This window comes from Zalophus californianus, chromosome 6 (genome assembly GCF_009762305.2).
Source record: "Zalophus californianus isolate mZalCal1 chromosome 6, mZalCal1.pri.v2, whole genome shotgun sequence".
In the NCBI taxonomy this organism is placed as follows: Eukaryota; Metazoa; Chordata; class Mammalia; order Carnivora; family Otariidae; genus Zalophus; species Zalophus californianus.
This window is the reverse complement of record NC_045600.1, coordinates 53,364,188-53,371,299: the sequence shown is the minus strand read 5'-3', so window position 1 is coordinate 53,371,299 and position 7,112 is coordinate 53,364,188. Positions and strand designations below refer to the sequence as shown.

Here is a 7,112-nt window from a genome sequence, read left to right as displayed (position 1 = left end):
ATCCAGAGAATGGCAATACAACACAGAACGAACATGTACTTTGGCAATAAAAGCTGCTGGTTATATTATCATAGGTGACTTTCTAGCTTGTGATCTTCATCATGTTATCTAACATTTCCCTTAGTTTCCTGATTTATAAAACAGGAAAAATAGTGATACTTCATAACATTGTTGGGATCATTATATTCATGCATATGAAATTCCTGATGTAACAGCGCCCAATAAGTGATATTACACGCATTCAAATGATTCATAATCCATATATACAAGTTTTTCTTTTCACCTTTATTTTCACACTTTATATATTTCACCTTTATATTCTTTTCACCTTTTATATATATATAAATATATAAAATATATATTTATGTATTTCAATGAAAGATTAAAACATATTGACTTATTTGTGAATTACTTATATACATACTATGGGTTTCCATTGAATTATATTTCATTCTAATATTTAACTTTTCAGACATAATCTATAGCACCAGTGAATATCAGAGCTCCTCAGTGACAAGGACATTCTTCACACTTTAATGCTCTTGTCCACCCTGGCACCACAGTCTTTCTAACAAAAATCCTAAAGAGCTTAAAATAATTCTAACAAAAACCAAAGCCAAAACAACAAAAAACACTTGGAAGTGTTACAACCAGTTTAGGTAAGCAGCATTCCATGGAGGGCTTTTTCTTGTTTGGGTGCATAATATACAATTCAAATATAGGACCTTGCTTATAGAAAGTGATTAAATTTTATCAAATTTAATAAATATGCACATAAACCTAACTACTCACATAAAAATCATTCTCTTTTTCTTTCATCCTACATCTCATTCTGTTCACATTTTCTAGTCATGTGCATAGATTATTCCTATTTTTTTTTTGTGAAAGGTCAACAGAGAATCATTTGGTTAGTGGAATTACAGACCATTTTCCTACACACTTGTCTCTAAATCTATTAATATTTTGAAAATAAAATGCTGAAACTAAAAAAATTTTTAAGTGAGAGAAGACATTTTAAAGGTATTTGTATCAGTATATATATACTTATATGTATACTTATATACACACACACACACTTATATCAGTACATATACTTATATATACACGTACACACTTATATATATGTTAACACGTACATAAGAAACTATAGGGTTGCCCCGATGGCTCAGTCAGTTAAGTGTCAAACTCTTGATTTTAGCTCAGAGTTGTAAGATGGAGCCCCACCTCGGACTCCATGATCAGCCAGGGAGTCTGCTGGAGATTCTCTCTCTCCCTTTGTCCCTCCCCTTCTCACTGTCTCACTCTCTAAAATAAATAAATAAAATCTTAAAAAAACTATAATGTAATAGGTTTCAAAACAAACGACGAATTTAATCTTGCTTGTCCAAAATGTTTTGAATTATTGAAAAGACAAATTTCATTCAAGAAAACAGGTCAAGCAAAATTTACTTTCTGTCAGCAAAAAGTCAGTTTGGTGAACAGTCAGTAAATCCTTAACGGGCACAGAAGGAGAGAACTACTTCAGTTAAGTGAAAGAGCCTAAGCATCTAAACATCAGAGCCAGGAGCAAAGGCTACAAGGCCCACATTTGGAAAAACAAAACATCCACCTATTTTGCTGCACAGCAAAAAGACACTAAAGCCTTTCTGCCATAGAAATACCCCTGAAAACTGAGGAGATACAAAGCCAAACAAATCCTCACATTTAATCTGTGATTTCATTTGACACATTATGTGATGAAATGTTACAACTAGAAGGATGTTCAAGAGCCTGTCATCCAACCCCCTTAATTCACAATAAAATGTCCATTGGATTTGGAGTCCAAATACCTGAGTTAATTTCCTTGTCAGTATTTAATGATCGAGTTTCCCTAATATGCCATTTAAACTCTAAGCCTCCTCTCCACATCCACAAAACAAGGATAATGATATCTGTTACACATTCGTAATGGTAATTATATTAGTTTCCTAATACTGCTGTAAAAAAAAAATCATCACAAACCTGATGAATTAAAACAACATGAATTCATTATCTTACAATTCCGGAGGCCAGAAATCTGAAAAGGTCACACTGGGCTAAAAATCAAGGTATTGGCAGGCCCAAATTCCTTTTGGAGGCCCAAGGGTAAATGTTACCTTACCTTTTCCAGCTTTAGAGGCTGCCTGAAGTTCTTGGCTCCTGGTGAACTTCTTCCCACTCTGACATCGACTCTCCTGCCTTTCCCACTCTCCTTCTCTTATAAAGACCCATTTAAAACATTGGGCACCCTTGGATAAACCAAGATACCCTCACTACCTCAGGGCCAGCTGATTAACAACCTTAAGTCTGTGAGTAGCCTTAATTCCTCTTTCCCTTTAAAAACATATTCACAGGTTCTAGGGATTTGGATGTGGATGTTTAGGGTGGGGAGTGCATTATTTTGCCTACCATTACAACTACTCAAGCAATACATCATAAAGTGCTTTATAGACATAAACAAATTCTGTTAGAAGAATTAAGGAAACAATGGTCAGAGTCTCATTGTTAGTCAGAAGCAGAGCTCACCTTGGCCTCAGGTCTCCTACGTACCTGACCAGAATGTTATACACCACAACATGAGGGACCTGGCAGGAAGCATATACAGGCAAGACCAAAAACTTGGTTTAGATTCAGTAATAGATATTCTGAAGGCATAGCTGCTGGTTTCAAGATGAATTCTGACATCAAACTGCCTAGATTGACTAGTTCCATAATTATTAATTCTGAGAACTTTAGCAAGTTTCTCAACGTCTCTGAACCATATGTAAAATAAGTATAGTAGTACTTACCTCAGAGGTTTATTGAAAAAGTTAAATGAGAAAATTCATGTGAAGTGCTTAGAAAATTGACGCACACAGAGCAAGTACTCAATAGAAGTTAATTATCTTTAATGCCCTAGATCAATACATCCACCTCCCAGTCACAAAATAGTTACACTAAGCACCCTGGAATATAAAAATTTAATTTAGACTCATGCTATGGTCTTAAGAAGTTTATAGTCCAATAGTGAAATAAGTTAAATATATTTGTTTAGCTAATTAAGGTATTTTCATATGTAAAGTAGCCTTCTTCACACTTCTCTAACACATTTTAATCTACAAAGTGGCAGAAGCTGCCAAGTCACAGGGAAAACCTATAAAAGCTCATTGCTGAGCATGACCAAATCCAAAAGCTTCTGACCGACAGAATGAAAATTAAATTACCAGATCAAGAAAAACATCAACTGCTAAAAATTAGATCTATGGAAATTATGTAAGATATTTTAAAATATAAATATATTTCTATATATATGAGTTTGTGTATATGCATGTATATACACACTCATTTTATACACACACACACACACACACAAAACCAAGGTTAATTTACACAGATTCAAGAGCTGTCATATTTTTAGAAATTGATCTGTGAATGAACTTGATGCTCAATGGGGAATTATTTAAGATAAACTTGTAGACTTTATCAAGGGTATAAACTGGATAATGAGTTTTTAGTGAAATTCTTTAAGAAAACTCTGATGAAAGATTCTGAAGGGCAAGGGCACAACAGGATCTTAAAGTGAGTCAATGACCTAGTGGTCATAATGGATGAGCTAAGAATGTGATATTTTATACAGTTAGAAGGACTTGATTCCCAAAAGTCAAGAAAACTTATATAGTAATGCCAAATATATCTCCATTGAATGAGTTATCCTATTCTGTAACATCAATAGTTACCCCATTCCCATCAAAGTAGATATCATGTTCTTGGATGAAGCTCAATATCTTAGTGTTCCACAAATTCAATTTAATTCCAAACCAAATCACAATAAGAAGTTTTAAGTACCTGAAAAAGCTGATTCTCAAGTTAAACTAGAAGAAAATTTGCCTGAAAATATAAAATTATTTTCTAAAAAATATAAACAGGAGATTTGATCCATAAAATGTTATAAAATATATTAACTAAAATATTGTGGAAACTGCCAGTTTTTATTTCCACATATAAGAAGCTTTAAAATCACCACTCTAACCTCACAACAAAAAGCTGAACAGACTGAAGAAACAGCTCTTCTTGGATCCATAGAAGAAGGGAGGACACACAGCACACTTCTGCCCCCAAGACTGGAGAGACAGAGAGTTGAAGGTATGAGTCATGACTTCCTGAAGCAGAGACTTATTAGCAGAAATTGCCAGGGGAACCACTGCTGGAGTAAGAAAACCTGAACTATAATTGACAAATTGCTGGAGGCTGAGTGCTGACAACTCTGAGAGTTAAAAATTCCAATGGGCCTCCACAATATTGTGGGATTTACCTAGAGATCTTGATCAGATTCCCATAGTAAATATCAGAGAAAAAATATTCCTTCTTGCTTCCTGAAGGGAAGTGTCCAACTTCAACTGGCTCTAGTATTCCACCTGGAAAAGGGAAAATACTTAAATCCAGCCCAACTAAGGGGAGAGAAAAAACTCAGAAATACTTCTGAAGTTCACAGTCCAGAGGCATGGGCTCACTAAAAGACTGAGTCTTAATTATACAAATACAAAACACTTCCCCTTTCCCACACCTCACTGTTACAAATTAAGAACTAGTTACAGTAATTCCTTTACTTGGTATACCATGTGCAGCCATCAGGAACAAATAACAAGGCATATCAAAATGCAAAAAACAAACAAACAAACAAAAAAAAAACCCCACAATTGGAGGAGGCAAAGCAAGTATCAGAACCAGACATGGCAGGAATGTTGAAACCAGCAGACTGGGAATTTAAAACAACTATGATTAATATGCTTAGTGGTCTAATGGATAAAGAAGACAATGCAAAAGAACAAATAGATAATATAAACAGAGAGAAGGAAATCCTAAGAACGAAAATAAATACTAGACAAAAACACTATAAAAGAAAAGAATACTTTGGATGGGCTTATTAAGTAAACTGAACAAGGCTGAGGAAATAATCTTTGAGCTAGAATATATATCAATAGAATCCTCAAAAACTGGAAAGCAAAAAGAACAAAGATTGAAAAAAAAAAAAGAACAGAATGTTTAAAAACTATGGGACAACTACAAAAGGTGGAACATATGTGTAATGGGAATAGCAGGAGGAGGAAAAAGAGAAAAAAATAAATATTTGAGACAATAATGATTGAGAATTTCCTCAAATTAATGTCAGATACTAAACCACAGATCCAGGAAGCTCTGAGGACACCAAGCAGGATAAATGAAACCACAACAGCAGCAATAACAACAACTCACCTAGGCATATCATTTTTAAACTGTAGAAAATCAAAGGTAAAATACTGGAAAAAGTTAGAAGAAAAAACACCTTACTTATAAAAGGACAGATAAGAATTATATCTGACTTCCTCTCAGAAGTCATGGTATCAAGAATAGAGTGGAGCCTTTCTCCCGCGAGCCCCGTGGCCCCGGACCCTCGTGTGAAGGGTGCGATCTCTGAACTGGAGTGGGGTTAAGGTGGGCCGGCACCCGCTTCCGACCACTGGTGCCGCCTGCGTCAGGATCGGACATGGCCCAGAACTTGAAGGACTTAGCGGGACGGCTGCCCTCCGGGCCCCGGGGCACGGGCACGGCACTGAAGCTGCTGCTGGGGGCCGGCGCCATGGCGTATGGCGTCCGCGAATCCGTGTTCACCGTGGAAGGCGGGCACAGAGCCGTTTTCTTTAATCGGATCGGTGGCGTGCAGCAGGACACCATACTGGCCGAAGGCCTTCACTTCAGGATCCCCTGGTTCCAGTACCCCATCATCTGTGACCTTCGGGCCAGACCCCGAAAAATTTCCTCCCCCACAGGCTCCAAAGACCTGCAGATGGTGAACATCTCCCTGCGAGTGCTGTCTCGACCCAATGCCATGGAGCTTCCCAGCATGTATCAGCGCCTAAGGCTATATACTACGAGGAGCGAGTGCTCCCGTCCATTGTCAACGAGGTGCTGAAGAGTGTGGTGGCCAAGTTCAGTGCCTCACAGCTGATCACCCAGCGGGCCCAGGTATCCTTGTTGATCCAGCAGGAGCTGACAGAGAGGGCCAAGGACTTCAGCCTCATTCTGGATGATGTGGCCATCACAGAGCTCAGCTTTAGCCGAGAATACACAGCTGCTGCGGAAGCCAAACTAGTGGCTCAGCAGGAAGCCCAGCAAGCCCAGTTTTTGGTGGAAAAAGCAAAGCAGGAACAGGGGCAGAAGACTGTGCAGGCCTAGGGTGAGGCTGAGGCCGCCAAAATGCTTGGAGAAGCCCTGAGCAAGAACCCTGGCTATATCAAACTGCGCAAGATCCGGGCAGCCCAGAACATCTCCAAGACGATTGCCACATCACAGAACCGTATCTATCTCACTGCGGACAACCTCGTCCTGAACCTACAGGATGAAAGTTTCACCCGGGGCAGTGACAGCCTCATCAAGGGTAAGAAATGAGCCTGGTGACTGGGAACTCCACTCCCAGAGAAGAAGTGGATCTGTTCCTCCCCTGGGTTTTGAGGAGCCAGCTTGGGGTCCAGCGCACCCCCATCCCACCCCCAGTATCGTGTGATGGTCCTTCCCGTATCTGTCCTCCCAACCCTTCTTGGATGAACAAAGCCTGACAGGTTTTCTGGGGAATGATCTTGCTCCTCCCTGTGTCGGCCAGAGGTGTTGGGACAGTGTGATTTCAGAGTGATTGCCTACAGTGTTGGTTCCTCCCTTCAGGTCGGGAGGCGATAACCACCATCCCAGGAATTCTCAATAAATTTTTATTACTTAAAAAAAAAAAGAATAGAGTGGAATGAAATACTAAAAATGTTGCGAGAGAAAAATCCACCAACCTAGAATTCTGTTCCCTGTACAATTATCCTTCAAAAGTGAAGAAATTAACACCTTCTCAGATAAACAAAACTTGAGGAAACTTATTGCTGATAAACCTGCCTCAAAAAAAATGATAAAAGAAGTTCTTTAGAGGCAAGGTAAATAATACAGGTCAGAAACTCTGATGTACATAGAAAAAGCAAGAGCAGCAAAGATGGAATAAATAAAGGTAAAATAAACATTTTTATTTTCCTTATTCTTAATTAATCTAATAGTAGTTTGATCAAAATAATAGCAAGATAACAATAAGTGAAATGAATGAC

At 38.3% G+C, this 7,112-nt stretch overlaps 1 pseudogene across 1 annotated transcript; it reads left to right on the top strand.

Moving 5' to 3' along the window:
• The first annotated feature begins 5,521 nt into the window (after nt 1-5,521).
• On the top strand, nt 5,522-6,762 carry LOC113910075 (annotated as a pseudogene). The gene has a single exon (XR_003515903.2). The product of XR_003515903.2 is annotated as a prohibitin-2-like (transcript).
• The last annotated feature ends 350 nt before the right edge of the window (nt 6,763-7,112 follow it).